Genomic DNA, 18,031 nt, shown 5'->3' with positions numbered 1-18,031 from the left:
CTGACGTGAATGAGCATTAACTGCCATAGTTACTGGCTAAGCATCAGGGAGTGAGGAAGGTGCAAAACAGCCTGCCACATTAGGCAAGACGTTAGCACTGTCCCAGTTGCTGGCTAGCTGTACAGCTGACCTGTCTGGGAAGTTACCACACTAATGCTAGACCTCTGGCCTGCCTCTCTCATGAGGGTACGTGACAAAGTTCACCTGCACTTACAGCCATTTCACTGTGTTGGGATAGGAAAGGCCTGCTGAGGACTAGTTTTTCTTCAGACTACATGCCTCTGTCTTTAGCAGGGAGATGATGCCCACATAGCTCATGGCTTTTTTGGCCTTACCAGTGTAGGAAGGTGTAGAGACACTTGGGTTGTACTAGAGCCAGAAGTAATATATTGTTGACATGCTGCATTGTCCCATGCAGCAGGGTTTGGTAGCTCATGTCTGGTGGCCAAACTGCTTCTATAGAGCCTCTAACAGCCCTGTGGCTTGTTACTCGGGTTCCCCAGCTCAGGTGACCCCAGTTCACTCAGTGAGACCTGGCTTATTCCACCTTATCCTTCTGTCTGACTCCCAGATTTCCACTCTCTTGTTTCTTACAGGCAGACACATTTGGTAACCTCTCTTAGCCTGCCCAGCCATGTCTTCTTTCTAGAGTCTTTGGGACAACATTTCTCATTTGATACCAGAGTTAATGATGAGAAGATTTCCTGGTTATGGATGCATCTGAAGCACAGTGTCCATTTCCCAGGCTCCCCAGTATGAGAGAGACATAGGCATACTGGAGTGAGTCTAGCAAAGGGCCATGAAGGGCTGGAGCATCTGTCATACCAGGAGAGGCTGAGAGAGCTGGGACTGTTTAGCCTGGAAAAGGAAAGGCACAGGGGAATCTTGTCAATGTCTATAAGTAACTGATGAGGGCAAATAAAGAAGCACCCACCCTGGAGTGGCATCTTTGGTAAGGGCTCATGAATGCAGAAGTGTAAGTTGAAACAAGCGTTTCTGTGTTAGAACACACAGAATTATCCGTCCTCATGCAGCCATCCCAGACAGAGGTATTTCATTGATGATGGCTGTAACTTTTTCATATTCTGTGTCTGGGAATGTGGCCTCTCTTGTGCAGAAGTAGAGATGAACACATCTTTGTCATCAGCAGGAGGAGGATAACAAACAACTCTGTAGTCACAACAGGTCTTCAACCAGCAGAGTTCTTTGTGATGTCAATATTAGTCCACAGCCTCAGCTCTTGGCCCTCTCCTAGGGCTGTAAGACATATCCTGGGTCACTGAGCCTGTGACCACCCTGTGTGGTTAGCTTCCTATGTTCTGTTTTAGAGGATTGTCAAGCCTCATTGTAAAAGCAGGCAGTTCTGTGTTTTTCCTCCTTTGTTCACTCTGAGAGACTGTTCCCCAACCTTTGTAATGGGCAGTGGTTGCTTAATGCCATAAGCAGATTTGCACTTGGTTGGACCCAAGGATCCTTTAGCCCAGTCACTTCTTACCCAATGTGAGCTACAGCAGAGGCCCCAGGGAAGTGTTTTACACAAGCAAAGTAAGCTTGTAGCAGCAGATCTTCAGAATGTTCTTTCCATCTCTGTCTGTCAGAGGTACAGGGACTTCTGGAGGCAGAGGCAAGACCTGGGTGTTTAACAGCCCTTAATGTCCTATCAAGCTTACGCAAAATGAAGTAAACTATAAGAAAACCCAGGAAAGTGTCCAACATCCACAACATCCAGGAGCAAGGAGGTCTATATCTCCTTTGCTTACTGTGAATCTGCCACTTATTAGGGTCAGGTTTTGTCCTTGAATATCAAACTGGATGGTGCATTTTCTCCATGGCCTCGTAGCAGCATAGATCACTTTTAAAATTCCCCATCAGTTGTCTAGGCTGTAGAGTCCTATGTCATTTTAACACAGCAGCCATCCCACCTCTTTAGCACTTGTTCTGCTCTGCATCTTTCCAATTAGGCTATATATTTTTTGAACTGAATTAAGCTCATTTGTCCCCATGCCAGCATTTTCCTGTGACTTAAATAGAATCATAGAATGGTTTGGGTTGGAAAGGACCTTTAAAAGTCCTCTAGTCCAAGCCCCCTGCAGTGAGCAGGGACATCTTCAACTAGATCAGGTTTCTCAGAGCCCTGTCCAACCTGACCTTGAATGTTTCCAGGGATCGGGCATCTACCACCTCCCTTCAGTGTTTCACTACCCTCATTGTAAGAAATTTCTTCCTTGTATCTAGTCTAAATAGTTCTGCTTCCCTTTAGGTATTTTGTATGAAAGGCCTATGGTGCCATGAGATATGTGGAGGTGAAGGACACATGGAGAGAGAACCAGGAGCTGCTAAAGATCAGAAGGTGTGAAGGGAGCAGATACGTGGCTGGCACAAGACAGTCTAGCTCCATGGCTGCCCAATAGCTTATAGCAACCGAGCCCTGGTTTACCCTTTTCAAACAGCCACTGAGCATTTTTTCAGAGACTCGATCTCTGGATCTAAAGCTCTTGTTTTCAGTGACCATCCAGTTTGCACTTCCTCAGCCTCAACAGAAGAGCTTTCCCTTCTGTGCATAAAACATGACCTTTGGGTAGTGCGTAATAAGTTGGATGATCAGACAATGTTTGTTTCAGACATAAAACACACAATGACTTTAAGAAACACACACCCAGGCACAACAATATTTCATGGGAGAGTTGGCTAAAAGGGAAAGGGGGGGGCAGGGGAAGTTGCACTGACCTTAGATAACACATCTGAATGAGAACAAAAATAAAATAAACACAAAATAATCAAGGACTCTAAACTGAACTGCTTAGTGATAAGGATTCAAACAGGCAATAAACAGGCTATGAGATACTTTCTCTGTGATGTTTGAGGAACTGTGTTATTCCAGCTTTGTGCCTAGCATGGTGCAGGGGGCTGAGCTAGCAGGTATTCTAAGGGATCTGTAGGACTTGAGCAGAGATTTAGTTTTCAGGGCGGCTGTGGGGGCAATTTTTGTTTTTTGTGAGTTAGTTGTGTGAAAACGGATGCCGTGGCACTCGTAAGTGAAGGGATGAATGCTTCCTGTGCCACATGACACATTAATATGCCAGGCTGAAAATAGTAGTAGCTGAAATCAAAGTGAAAAAGGCATTTAAATCAGCACTTAACTGGGAAAAGAAAGCCTTGCCCAGTTCTTGCCCTCTTTCTGGCATTTCTTTCTCACCTCTGCTCAGGAGGTTCTGCTCAACTCCAGCTAAAGGGTCTTGCCAGACCTTTGCATTGGGGTTTTGTAGAAGAAACAAATAAAAGAAATAAAACAGAAAATGTGAAACAATGAGTTCCACTCTGCTATTCCAGCTCTTTGCACGTAGCCGAGTGCCGTATGTTTTGAAAGGCTGTGGAAAAGCACATGCCAGCATGCATCTGCTCACCTCTGATGGCTGGCATGGGGGAAGGGATGTAGCCATAAACTTTCCCTTCTTCTCCTCATCGTTTTTGGAGCACCTGCAGTTATTAGTGGCAGGCCTATCTCACAGCTAGCATTAACGAAGCAAGAGATTTGGAGCTCAGCACTGTGTGAGTACAGAGAAGGTGGAACTCTCCATGTACTTCCATACCGATATAGAGAAGAGTGAGGTCTAACAACATCCGTTGAAGTGGAATTTCCATGGGCTTCAATGAGTTTTGGATTAGGTCCCTAAGTCAGGCCAGCCACGGGTTACTTCTATAGACTGAAGTACTAGAAAGTCTGATGACTGCATGCTTCCTGCTCATTTCATTTTATTAACCTCTTGATTTTTTTCCTGTTATTGCTGCAAGCGCAGCTGGCTGTATAGGAAGCTACTGCAAGTTGTGTAGGTGTCAGCCGTTTGGAGTTTGTATAATCCTGCTCTGGACAGCAGGAGTTTCCTGGCTGAGGGCCTGGCCTGTCACACCTAGCAACAAAAATGTAGAAGTACAAAATAGCATCCGTCTTTTGCACAAAGAATCATATAAATGGAGGAAAATCCCCCAGATCACTGAAAGCAGGTCTCTGTTGTCTGTATCTCATAATTCCCTTCTGTAATGATCAAGCCTGAGATAAAAAAATAATTGTTTATATTTTGTTCCACTGATCTCAATTCCAGCCTTACTATTTTTGTACTGGTCTGTCTTCCAGAGCACAGGATAACTCAGAAATGCTAGCTACTACTAGTATATAACTTCTTCAAAGGCTGTGCTTGTCTATAACACTTTCGAAATCATCAGAGCTCTTTCGTCTTCATCATTGGCATTAGGTGTGAGATCAAGACAGAATATCAACAACACGTATGGGACTAGTTTGTTTTACTAATGTTCATAAGACTTTAAGGGATATCAGACTTCAGACAGATGTTGGCCTCATTCAAAATGGCATCACACTTCAGATTCAGATCAGGGATGGTCCAGCCTTGTGAACCTCTTTGGTGCATGTTGGGCCCACACGGTGTAAAATCATGGCAACGCAAAGACAACTTGCACCTGACAGGTTTGCTCTGAGATCCAACACTGAGATGGGTAGAGGAGTGGCATTTCTCAGGCCCTGTGGTGCCTTCGGAGAGCTTAAACAAACACCAGGCATGAGATGTAAGCCCAGAGTAGATGACCTGCCAATGCATCTCAGCCAATGCCAAGATTCACAGAAATTATTCAAAAGGCAGTATGGGCCAGGGGCTGTTCCCAGTCAGCAGCAGAGCCTAGGCTGGCTTGTTTTAGAGGGAAAAGGAGAGTTCAGGCATATGGAGGTGAGATGTGCCCTGACAGATGGCCTTAGTGCTAGGGAACAACTCCAGTCTCTCACACAGCACTGTTGCTGTTGCATGTGTTTCTCCTAGTCCTAGCATTCCCTAAGGTAAAATGTGTGTTTCAAGATTAGGAATATTCTTTAGCTCCTCTGCCCTCAATGAGACAAGGTTGGTGCCTATTTTGGTGGCATCTCCCATGACAAATCTTCAGAGACACCAGTGTTTCTCTCCACTGACTGTACAGGCAATAGTAAGTCTTACTTCAGTAGGAATCTCCTCTGCTTTAACACCCTCAAAAGCATCTGCACTTACATTAGAGACAAGGGAAGCCTCCCTTAGCTGCTGTCAGATGGATTAGGTCTTCACCAAGTTTGGTACTATGATGCTGAAACAGTGCTGGAGCCACCTTTGAAGGCTGGCCATAAATAAAGCATTTAGGAAAAGAGTGGGCAGCTTTTGAGACAGATCTGCACTAACAGGACAGAACACTTCCCCTGTGAGGACAGGCTGAGAGAGTTGGGGTTGTTTAGCCTGGAGAAGAGAAGGATACAGGGAGACCTTCCAGTACTTAAAGGGGGCCTACAGGAAAGACGGGGAAGGACTCTTTGTCAGGGAGTGTAGTGATAGGATAAGGGGTAATGCTTTTAAACTGAAAGAGAGTAGATTTAGATTAGATATTAGGAAGACAGATATTCTTTCCAGTGAGGGTGGTGAGGAACTGGCACACCTTGCCCAGAGAAGCTGTGGCTGCCCCTCCCTGGCAGTGTTCAAGGCCAGGTTGGATGAGGCTTTGAGCAACCTGGTCTAGTGGAAGGTGTCTCTGCCAATGGCAAAGGGGGTGGAACTAGATGATTGTTCCAACCCAAACCGTTCTATGATTCTATGATTCTTACATCTTGTGTGTCCTGACTGACATAAAGGCCATGGTTGTGAACGGCAATTGGACTCTTGAAGCCATAGGCTTGAAACAGGACGGATAGTGAGAGGAAGGAAGGAAGTGCCATCAGTCCTGTTTTACAGCCAGAGAGACTTGAGACACGCACAGGCTCATCCGGGATCTCAGCCATAGGACAGGTTGACCCAGATTTTAGGGACCCCATGCAGGAATTTAAAGAATTTCTCCCTCAAGAAGGAACGGTAAAACAATTTCAGGAGCAAGGGGCATGCTGTGAACAGCCTGTCATAAGGCACGTAGGGACAGTTTTGGAATGAAGATGGTTTTTACACGCTCAGCCTGATGGTTGTCTAGGGCCAAGCCTGTGGTCACAGGAGCGAGCCGAAGCAGGAATTGTAGTAGAGCTTTTCCTCTGTGCATGAACAATCGGGGGAAGCTCTGCTGTTTTGAGGAATTTCCGAGGACAGTAAATTACATACTAGATCACAGCTCTATTATGTTTTTGGGGAAGGCATTTGGAAATTAATGTTTCATATTAAGATTTAAATGGGGAATACATACAACTCTGCTACTCACAGGCATCCTCAAACCGGGCCTGCCACAGCATTTTCTCTCCTGTTGAGGTCGGTTTAAGTGGAGCCTGTGTTGACAGCAGCCAACCATGTAAGCAGACCCTCCCTGTCTCTGTGCTTCAGTTCTCTGCTGCCAAACAAGGATGGTATTAGCTGTCCCTACTTCACAGGGTGTTTGGAGAGAACCTAGGGCAGGGATAACCCATCAGTGCTTGAACTAACAGCCTGATGAAGCGAGAGCTGTAGAAATACCTAGACGGCAAATGAGGCACAGCTCCCCTTTCAGCCAGAAGGAAGGATTTTAATGCCAGGAGTGGTCCATTTTAGGTGACCTTTGAGTTCTTCCTAAAACAAATATTACTTTGTGTAAAACAGCTGATCGAGCTGACACAAGTGAGGTAAAGTTTTTTTCTGGGCTGGGAAAATCTTTCTGTTTTTTCAAAAGCGGTCCGTTAGAAGGTGTCTAAAAGGTGGGCTAGATATCCTATGGTGGTGGGTTGACCCTGGCCTGCAGCTAGGCACCCACACAGCCACTCACACACTGCCCACCTGCTAGCAGGATGGGGAGAGAATGGGAAGAGAAAAAAGTGAGAAAACTAGTGGGTTGAGATAAATACAGGTTAATAAGGGAAAGAAAGAGGAAAGAAAGACAAGTGAAGCAAAGGCGATCACTCACCATCTCCCACAAGCAGATCGATGCCCAGCAAGTCTCCAAGCAATGGCCACCTTGGAAGACAGCCCTGCCCCCTGCCACTGTTTTTTTTATTACTGAACATGGTGTTATATGGTTTGAAATATCCCTTTTGTGAATTCGGGTCAGCCTTCCTAGCTGTAGCCCCTCCCAACCCCCAGTACACTCACTACAGAAGGAAAGGGGGAAAAAAAAGAAAGCCTTGATGCTGTGCAAGCACTGCTCAACAACAGCCAAAACATTGGTGTGCTAGCAACACTGTTTTAGCCACAAATCCAAAACACAGCACCTTATGTGCCGTTATGAAGAAAGTTAACTCCATCCCAGCCAGACCCAGTACTCCCATCTTGTTTGGTTTGCTCAGATGGGAGTTATGATGGAGAGGGGAAGGCTTTGGGGCAGAATTCATTACAGGTTTCCACAGGGATAAGCTGAAGTTTGGTGAGAAGATATGGGCTGGGTGCAGAAATGATGGATTAAGGTTACAACGTCCATGCCATGTCACAGGATTGTTGTCAGAGTGAAACCTCCTCTTACAGGCCACCACCAGAAGCAGACAAGCCCTCAGAACAGGCTGCAAATATAGTAAAAAATTCCTTAACAAAGTCCACCAGCACAGCATTAGAACATGCAAATATTGTACTGTAATTACTAGACAACCTGCCACGGTGAGTTAGCTGCTCTGCAGGAACTGCTCTTTCCTGTAAAAAACGTGGAGTGGATCATTCCTCCATCAGAGAGAAACTAGCCATTGTAAATCATCTTTTGCAAGCTCTTTCCCATGCTCCCTGTTCCTGCACATCCACCTTGTGCCTTCCATCTCACCCATTTTTCCTAATACAACCCCTCCAGCCCACTGAAGGGCCACCATCACTGTCCCTCAGTTTCTGCCCTCACCCAGTGCTGGCTCAGTCCTCATGCAGGATGCTGCTGAGCACAGATAAGGGGGACAAGCTGCTGCTTCGTTACCACACACACCAGGTGCTGGATCAGATGAGTTCATGGGTGCTAACTGCCCATAGGCAGGCTGAGCAACATGCAAGATCATATGAGAAATAAACTCTTCATAATCATGCAATTACGGTGGATCAACTCATGATTGGCAACTGGACTGCTCTTTGAGATCACAGTCCTAAGAAACTGTTTCATGGAAAACTGGAAATGGCTTTCTGGAAGGAGTTTGGTTTTACTGTAGATTCATTCCATTTGGTCTTAAAAAGCCATGATACTTACCCAGGGCTGAGATTAATTCCAGCAGCAAATAATTCCAGTTTCAAGTGCAAGTACATTTCATAGAATCATAGAATCATTGAATGGTTTGGGTTGGAAGGGACCTTAAAGATCATTTAGTTCCAACCCCGCTGCCACAGGCAGGGACACCTTTCCTCTAGACCAGGTTGCTCAAAGCCCCATCCAACCTGGCCTTGAACACTGCCAGGGAGGGGGCAGCCACAGCTTCTCTGGGCAACCTGTTCCAGTGTCTCACCACCCTCACAGGAAAGAATTTCATCCTAATAGCTAATCTAAATCTACCCTCTGTCAGTTTAAAACCATTCCCCCTCGTCCTATCACTCCATGCCCTTGTAAATATTCCCTCTCCCGCTTTCCTGTAGGCCCCCTTCAGGTACTGGAAGGCTGCTAGAAGGTCTCCCCGGAGCCTTCTCTTCTACAGGCTGAACAGTCCCAACTCTCTCAGCCTGTCTTCATAGGAGAGGTGCTCCAGCCCTCTGATCATTTTTGTGGCCCTCCTCTGGACTCGTTCCAACAGCTCCATGTCCTTCTTATGTCGGGGGCCCCAGAGCTGAACGCAGTACTGCAGGTGGGGTCTCACGAGAGCAGAGTAGAGGGGCAAAATCCCCTCCCTCGACCTGCTGGCCATGCTGCTTTTGATGCAGCCCAGGATACAATTGGCCTTCTGGGCTGCAAGCGCACATTGACAGCTCATGTTGAGCTTCTTGTCAACCATCACCCCCAAGTCCTTCTCCCCAGGGCTGCTCTCAATCCTTTCTCCACCCAGCCTGTATTTGTGCTTGGGATTGCCCTGACCCACGTGCAGGACCTTGCACTTGGCCTTGTTGAATTTCATGCGGTTCGCACTGGCCCAGCTCTCAAGCCTGTCAAGGTCCCTCTGGATGGCATCCCTTCTCTCCAGCGTGTCAACCACACCGCACAGCTTGGTGTCATCGGCAAACTTGCTGAGGGCGCACTCAATACCACTGTCCGTATCGCCATCAAAGATGTTGAACAGGACCGGTCCCAATACCGACCCCTGAGGAATGCCACTCGTCACTGGTGTCCACTTGGACGTTGAGCCATTGACTGTAACTCTTTGAGTGCGACCATCCAGCCAATTCTTTATCCACAGAGTGGTCCATCCATCAAGTCTGTGACTCTCCAATTTAGAGACAAGGATGTTGTGTGGGACAGTGTGAAATGCTTTGCACAAGTCCAGGTAGATGACATCAGTTGCTCTTTCTTTATTCACCAGTGTTGTAACCCCGTTGTAGAAGGCCACCAAATTTGTCAGGCACAATTTGCCCTTAGTGAAGCCATGTTGGCTGTCACCAATCACCTCCTTGATTTCCATGTGCCTTAGCGTGGTTTCCAGGAGGATCTGCTCCATGATCTTGCCAGGCACAGAAGTGAGGCTGACCGGCCTGTAGTTCCCCGGGTCTTCCTTTTTTCCCTTCTTGAAAATGGGGGTTATGTTTCCCCATTTCACCGTTTTTTAGAAAACCTTTTTCCATTTCATTTACAATATGCAAATATAGCCCCAAAATTAATGATGCCCTCATGGATGATGCAATTCACGTCCATGCTTGCTTACTGTAAGCCCTTGTTTCTTCTGGCAAACCGCGAATAGCAGCCATGAACGATGGCAGCAGCTGGGAGGCTTTCTTGATCAAGATGAATGGGTTAAAAAAGGAACTCTAGTAAAGACTATGCTGGTCTTTTGTGTTCTAACAATGAGAGGAAGCTCTGCCTAGTTTGAGGAATTTCCCACATCTCTAATTCAGACCTTGGAAAACTGCCTTATTAAGCCTGTCTGAGAGGTGTTAAAAAAATAAAAATAATCAAGGAGATTAGGACAAAGATATCTTCCCAGAGCCTACGCATGTTCTGTTTGTTTGCTTTTTAAACCTGGATCACCGGAGGCAAACTCAGAGGAATCTAGGGAAGTTAAATAATGGCAAATGCCAAACACTCACAGCGGGCTCCTGCTGAGCTGAGCCATTACTGACTTCAGTCAGGTGTCACTGCTATGCAGATGCTAAAGATTTGTCCCTAAATTTCCTTACGTATCACTTCGTTCTGCAACGTTGCCAGACACCGCAAGACAGATTGACAGAAATAGATGAGGAATTTTCCGGGTGAGAGGAAGATCTGCGGGTTGAGAAATGCCATTTTGACCATTCAACAGCAAGTGATGGAGCAAGGAGAAATGGAGCCTCAGGCTTTCAAGTTCCCAACGTCCTTTCCCTTGCTATTCCCTTGCTTGTTACAAGCTCGTTGCCTCCCGTAAAACTGTCACTGAAAGCGAGAGTTACTGCATTCAAACAATAACACCTTTCCTCCCCAAATCCAAAAACTCCTTATGCACGTAGGTGAGCATCACTTTCCCACCAATGGGGAGAGAGAAACAAGGTTGTACAAGGTCATACCACAGCTGTGTTTTTTACGAATCACGATCATTTAAGCGACCAGTGGATCTGCTGCACCAGAGATATTTGGATGGAGTAGGACTTTTGGGGTTATAGACATCAATGGACGTGAAAGCAGCAGAAGGCATCCCTGCCTCCCCCCGACACTGAGAACTGGCAGCAGCATTCCAGCACTCCAACATGACACCGTAGAATTGGCTTTCATTTAAGCAGCTCAAAACACAAGTAGAAAAGAAGAGAAACAAGATAAATGTGACACTCAAAGACATTACACAGCAGTGTCTCAGCCTGTGGCCATGGGTGCCCAAGTCCCTCTCCCCTGTCAGCAAGTGTCACCTAATATGAAAATGAAGGGGGATGCAAGAGATTGCTCTTAAAAGAAACAAACCCACCATTTTATACAGCTGACAAAAATACAGCGCCTGTTATCTGCATTGCAAATCCCAGCCACTGTAAGCATAAAACAGAGTGCAAAAATCCTAATGCTATTGCAGTTGATCTTTTTTTTTCTGGAACTATGTAGTATGTCTTAGGAGGTAATAAATCCAGTCCAGATCAACACAGTATTTCCGTGCACATCCCTCTTTCCCTCTGCAGCCCCGAGCTTAAACTAGATTAATTGTAGCCTCTATTACGATTCAGTAGCCAAGTTGACAGACAGCAGCACTTCAGAAGCTTGAATGGCTCAATTCATACCCTGAAAAGCCAAAAGCATCCTGCAGAAAACTCTCAACTAATCACCACAAAACAAAACACGCGCTGATATCACAGTTTTCCCCATAGAAACCTGCGGCAGGTTTACGGGTCATGCAAAGCTTGCAGTACAATGTCAGAATCTGGCCCTGAAAACTCCTTCAAGCGCCACCTTCACCCGCCCCAAACTGTTCAAGCACACAAGGAGAGCGATGCTGCATTTCACACACATCATCCATACCTGTAGGACAAGGAGCGCTGGTCGTGTCCGAGTCTTTTCCAAACTTGTCCTTCTGTGCTGGGAAGGAAACTTCCCATCCAAGTGTCAACGCCTGCCTCAGCCTCTGCCCTTTGTTTTCCCAAGAGCTCGAGACACACCTGCTTTTCCGTGTGTGCTGTTGGTTGTTGGGCTCGGGGTTTGTTGTTTGTTTTGCTTTTCTTTTTGGAACAAATTAAACAGCCTGTGAACAATTTTCAGTAAGCGAGAGAGAGAACCTTTTGGCTTGTGGTGATTTAATCAAGCAAACCCCGTGACCTCCCTTTCCTGCGATCAGTGGGAACCGATCCCTTCTCCACCAGCACGGGGTGGAGTTGCAGCTAAAAAACACAAGCCTGGAAGCACTGTGCTGGATGGGCATGGCAGATCTTCCTTCTCCGTTTGTTGTGTCAGAGAACACGGTGATTCCTGCTGGTCTGAAACACGGAGATGACCTCTGGCCAGGAAGGAACCTGAGAAATATTTTCTAAGCGATTTCCTGCTGTCGGGGGGAAAGTGAATGCAAGGGACACTTGGGCGGGGGTGCTCACAGAGCTGCTGGGGAGTGCAGTTTCAAGATTATGAAAACACTTTTTTTGGTCATTCAGGGGAGTGGAAGTAAAATAAATTACTTTTTTTTTCTAGAGCAAACAGTTCTAAGAGCTTTACTTGTCACTACACACAGTGATCTGGAGCCGAAGTTGTGTAGGTGCTTCTCAGACTTTTGGCTATGGTGCCCTTCACGCTAAGAGATGCTGAGATGCTCTGCAAATTAATACAGGAGAGCCTTTCCACATGGAGCTCATGTTCAGCAACACTCCAGTGATGCAGCTGTGGCACAAGGGCTCCTTGTCAAGGTACAGAAGAAATCTGGGCAGACTCATGCATCCAGAAGGACAGCTACCCCTGGAATAACCCCCAAACTGTGCTGTGCAGGTCCTGCTGCCTCATCCTGGGGCTCCCACAGGGGGATTTTCATGCATTAGCCAAATGACTGCACCCCAGGAAGGTGGGATGGTTCCCCAAGGCTCAGTCCTGGCTATGCTGATAAAATGAAGGACACTGTAATGGCCTCCTTGCTTTTGTCTCTCCTGGCTTTGCACCATCTCTGATGTTCTTGCAAGATAACACACTACAGCACCGTGGCCCAACATCAACCCATCAGATGGCACAGGGCATGCAGTGTCTGTGATGAGTATTGCTTTCTGAAGGTATCAGCTTCTCCTTCTTCACTGTAGAAGTAGCTGAGAACAGCTAGTCTCTCTCTGTTTCAGGGTCTGGCAGGGGGTGGGGGGATGTATGTATCATCTGGACTATCTTTCTAAGGGTGTCTTAAGATGCAAAATTGTATGTAAGACTCCAGATTCTACAGCTAATAGTTTCTTTCTGGACACAACAGGAATTTATTTTAGTAACTTGATATCTCCACTTGCGATCACTTTTTAGTTACTTTATCATGATCCAGTTCAGACTATGAAAGCAAAAAGGGAAATTTGGACATTTCACTGCTGAATACACCTCATGCTCATGCTCACTGACGTACACTTCTTTTTTTGCACAGAGATGGAGAGAAAGAGACAGAGAGGGAGCCTGGGCTGTGTACCCCATCTTTTTGTGCTTTTAATTAATGAGTGTGATCCATGTTCCCCTATGTTTAACAGCAGCCTCTGTATCTAACAGCAGTCACTCCATGTCAGTGGGCTTTTCAGTTTCATTTCCTTTTGTCTGGCTAAAGCTGCAAGTTTTATTCCCATTTATCTCCTGCTGACTGGGATGAGTTAAATATGATGGTTGAGCTGCCTAGGAAAGAAAATGCTGCTGAGATACTTCAATTAGAGTGATAGAATTATTGTTTCTTTAAAGTAGAGCACCTGAGTGACTGGTTTTTAAAGTATATAGAAAATGCTTATGGTATGTTTATTGTTCATTCTTGTTTTCCTGACTTTTATTCCCATTTATATTATGGTTTGCTGGTGGGTTTGGTGTTGGGTGCAAGATGGTTTCCACCCCCACAGTAGTTTCCAAGGTTTCAGAACTATTCCTGTTCAACATCGAGATAAGTTTAAAATCTTCAAGAAAGCCTGGGGCACATTTTACTGTCAACTCTGGGAACTGGAGAGAAATGGGTACTCTAGGGAACGGTTAGATAAATATCTAAAACAGCTTAGAAGAAAGTATTTAAATTGCCTCAGACTAGAGATGCTTATTCTCTCTATTTACTAACAGGAACCTCAAAGTCTAGGTCAGGAGCAGGTACCTACATTGATGGCATTTCCAGTGAAGAGAGATGAACACTACTCTTTGTGGAAAGACCTTGCTACAATCAATGTGTCATTATATTATGCAAAATGGAATGGCTCTTTGGACTTTAAGATAAGAGCTGACAGGCATGGCGTCTTCATTTAGCCTGCACCCAGGGCTAAACAATAACCAGTTGTTCTATCACCCAAGACCCCTCCCCAGATGAGAAAGGAAATTGGGAAAAGGAGGGAAACTCATGGGTTGAAATTTAAACAGGTTTAATGAAATAAGAAAACCAATATCAATACTAATACAAAAGACACAGAGTTCTACTCAGCCCATAGAGCAGTGGCAAGTTCCTCCAGGGATCATAACTGTTGAGAAGAGAGGAGAAGAAGAGGGAAGGGAGAAGAAAACAGACTAAAAATCTTTCCCATTTATAGTGAACCTGACATTAATGATATAGAATACACCTGTGGGCCAGCCTGGGTCAGCTGCCCTGGATTTAACTGCTAATGGCCTTAATTACCATGGCTGGCCACAAACTGAAACAAAATGTAACAAAAAATTAATTCTATAAATGTTATCCCTATAACCAGGACACATGGTTCAGCAACAGCATCATCCAACAGTTCAATTTGCCGAAGTGCAGACTGGTGCTTAGGCTGGACATAAAAATTTTGAAGGGAACGAGGAAAGTCTGAACTCTTGATATTTGAGCAGGCATAAGTAAATGCAAGGTATGCCTAGGTTTGGATTAATCTGTTTTAGAGATTAGGAAAGAATTGCAGGACCTCGGGAGAGTCCTATCATCTTTTTTTTTTTTCTATATCCTGTGCTCTCTCTTTGCATGGTAAAACTTAATCAGCTTGTGCAGCACTGAGCACTATGGGGCTCTGAACTTGGCTGGGGCATCTCAGTGCAACTATATCCAATATAAATCATTAAATGCCACAGGTCACTAGAAGGATAATATAGCAGGTATCTCACAAGCCTCTCCTGTCATCAAGGAAATGTCACGACCATCAAGTGAGCTGCAACGCTTTTAACGTGGACAGGGACAGCAAAGGGATATTTCAGTTGTCCTGGTGGTCCTGGCAGAGAGCAAAGAATTAACCTTTGCTCACACCGGGGACAGCAAAACTTGAGTCACTTTGCTCTAATGTGCTGAGAAGGAAGGAAGTAATGAAATGTCTCATTATACATCTGACTTGAGTAATATATTTAGAACTGATAGTAGTACTGAAGGCTGCACAATTTCATACAAAAAGGAGCAACGTGCTCTGAACTGTCTCACGGAGCTAGCGGTCAACTGAAAATATTTATCTGCATGAGTAAGGTTCCTGAAGATTGCCTTTTTTCCTGAAGCACCAGGAATTAATTGAAGTGATAGAACAATTAATCCGAGTATTCGGAGTAATTCAGTTGTACACTGACATTGCCCAGGTTTATGGGTTTCTTTTAGGTTTAAATGACGGGTTTATAATGTGTTTTTTTTAGGCGAATTGCCACACTTGCATGAATTTCATCATAGGAGAATGATGACTACAATAGTGTGTAATGTAATCATCGTGTAGAGAAGGCACAAAATGTTAAATGGCTATTTAATCTTCCAGAGAAAAGCACAGAAAAAGCACGAAAATGCTTTTTTGCATGTGGGAAACTGAAACTGGACGAATTTAATGTAAAAGGAAAGGTCCACATTTTTAATAATCCCAGCAATCAACCATACATTCAAACTTTTGTGCAATTCACTAATACTTGACACATTCATATCACAGCTGGCTGCTTTCCTGCATGAGGTGCTTCATTTTTCCTCATTATTTGGCTTAGATAGAGATACAGCTATTTGACATCCCTAGTACAGGGCCTGCTCTTTCGGCCCGTAGACTTGATGGAGCTCTTTTATTATTAAATTAGGGATCTGGGTGCTTTAGCAGACTGTAGTTTTAACAACATGTTTTGTCTGGAGTTATATAAAGCTTCACGTTCTAAAATCAGTGTTGGCAACAGGCAACAAAGGGCCTTCATAGCTGATAGGAAATCCCAGTGCAGAGACTCAGGCCAAAGCAGGCACTTCTGCAGAATGATGGAGAACTCATTGAACTCTTGTGAAAATCCATAGAGGAAGCGGAAAATGCATGTAACTGGTAGCCTTTGTGTTCATGCAATTGTTGGATTTCCCCTAGCAGAAAACACGCAGTAATTCCTCCAGGAATTCTTGAGTCCCTGCCCACAAAGTGCAACCAACCCATCCCTTTCTGAAACTTCAGACAGCTTCCTTTAGGTTAGCTGGGCTCTGTTTAAAATGGATGGCTCCAAGCAATGGCCTATTTTCCCATCCTTTCTTCTGACAACGGACAATGAATGAAATGCTTTTTAATACTGCATTACCAAACAGAAGTGATCACCTGGAGGGTTTGGGTGTGGAGAGCTCTGCAAAGTTGTATCCCACATAACACGGGGCTTGAGGACTCCATACAATGCAGCGTGCTGTGTAATTCCCATTTATTATAGTAATTATCTGCATATAAAAGTTATTAATAGAAGTAATAACAACAACATAGAGAAGCCCAGAAGTCAGGAGGATACCTTTGTGTTGAAGGTGTACAGACCCAGAGCTCCTGCTCCAAAGAGCAGGACAAGTAGTAGCTGAAGATACACAGATGAGACAGGACAGGGACACAAGGAATGGTCCTGGTCCTGGCATGTCAAAGGGACAAGCTAGGACAATGCTCAGGCTAGACATGATGTGTGCGAGAGCAGACACGAGCAGAATCATAGAATCATAGAATCGTAGAATGGTTTGGGTTGGAAGGGACCTTAAAGACCATCTAGTTCCAACCCCCCTGCCATGGCCAGGGACACCTTTCCTCTAGACCAGGTTGCTCAAAGCCCCATCCAACCCGGCCTTAAACACTGCCAGGGAGGGGGCATCCACAGCTTCTCTGGGCAACCTGTGCCAGTGTCTCACCACCCTCACAGGAAAGAATTTCTTCCTAATATCTAATCTCATTCTCCCCTCTTTCAGTTTAAAACCATTCCTCCTTGTCCTGTCACTCCATGCCCTTGTAAAAAGCCCCTCTCTCGCTATCCTGTAGGCCCCCTTCAGGTACTGGAAGGCTGCTAGAAGGTCTCCCCGGAGCCTTCTCTTCTCCAGACTGAAGAGCCCCAGCTCTCTCAGTCTGTCTTCATAGAAGGAGATGGAATAATGCTGTCATCATCCAGGTAGTGCCATCCGCAAGATGGCCAGAACCCAAGTGGGAATGGAGGGAAGAGGGTATCTCCTGGAGCTGGAATCAAGCAGAATCTGCAGGATTCAGGCAGAGCGTAAATGGGAGCTCTTGAAGAGTTAAAGCTCCAGTACTGCACAGATTTTGACATGGGAGTGACTCTACGCACATGAAGAATCCAGTTGGGATTGCTTTCAGGGCCAAGACCTTCGTTTTGAAGTCTGGTCAATGTGGCACACAGTCCAACGTGGTGGGGAAGTTGATCTGTTAGATTATGATAAAAAAAATTGTATTCTTCTCCTGGGTCAAAGGGGAGGATGTAGGGAAAGAGCTCCAGGAGCCTTTCTTCTCATCTTGTCCCCGTGACAGGCACAAAAGTGGGGGGATAGACTATGTATACTGCCTTTTCTTATGTTCTCATGCTCCTTTCACTTATTACTGTATTTACTTAGTACTGTATTTATTTACCAGAGAGAGGAAGCCTTCCGAAGGTAGGCGTTAGGATAATAAACTTGCCTAGGAAGACATGTATTTAAAATCCTTGCTCTGACAGCAAGTTAAAATACCTTGGGCAGGTCCTCCAAAGTGTTTTCCGTGCTTATGAAGGTGAAGAAGAAGGGATCTGCTGTCTGTGAGAGGCTCCGAGGTGAAAGAATACAGGCTGTACAACCACTACTGATTCACATTTAACATGTGCTGGCTGAAGTATATGTCAGTAGGTTGCATGTATATAGTTCATGGATTTGCATATCCTTCCCAGTGAAAAGAGACCTTTTGACCCAATTAGAACATGTTTATGCATCATGCTGGTTACTGCTAAAGAATGGTCATACAACTGCTTCCCATTCACCCTTCTGCCTTACATGTCCACCAGCTCACTGCAAATCCCAAGCATGCATGAGACAGCAAAGGTCATATCCCTCCATGAGAGCTGTGGAGTCACCACATGGGTGACTAGAGGTAATCAAGCCCAAGGAAAGGCAAATACAAAAAGGATTTATGAATCCCAGTTTGCAGAGAGTCCATTTTTATATATATATATATATATATAT

The 18,031-nt window shown here is 45.3% G+C and overlaps 1 protein-coding gene across 2 annotated transcripts in view; it reads right to left on the bottom strand.

The window, feature by feature from the left end:
• The window catches only part of ADGRF5 (adhesion G protein-coupled receptor F5), a 49,458-nt gene extending 37,879 nt beyond the window's left edge, over positions 1 to 11,579 (bottom strand). Inside the window, exon 1 of one of the 2 annotated variants that reach the window (XM_068421642.1) lies at positions 11,491 to 11,579. The gene's annotated coding sequence lies outside the window, so the exon portion shown is untranslated. The remainder of the gene's footprint in view (positions 1 to 11,490) is intronic. The other variant, XM_068422276.1, reaches the window with a different exon arrangement.
• Between the last annotated feature and the right edge of the window lie 6,452 nt (positions 11,580 to 18,031).

Source organism: Nyctibius grandis, chromosome 1 (genome assembly GCF_013368605.1).
Source record: "Nyctibius grandis isolate bNycGra1 chromosome 1, bNycGra1.pri, whole genome shotgun sequence".
Classification (NCBI taxonomy): domain Eukaryota; kingdom Metazoa; phylum Chordata; class Aves; order Nyctibiiformes; family Nyctibiidae; genus Nyctibius; species Nyctibius grandis.
Note: the sequence above shows the minus strand (reverse complement) of the source record. Positions and strands in the feature narration are given on the sequence as shown.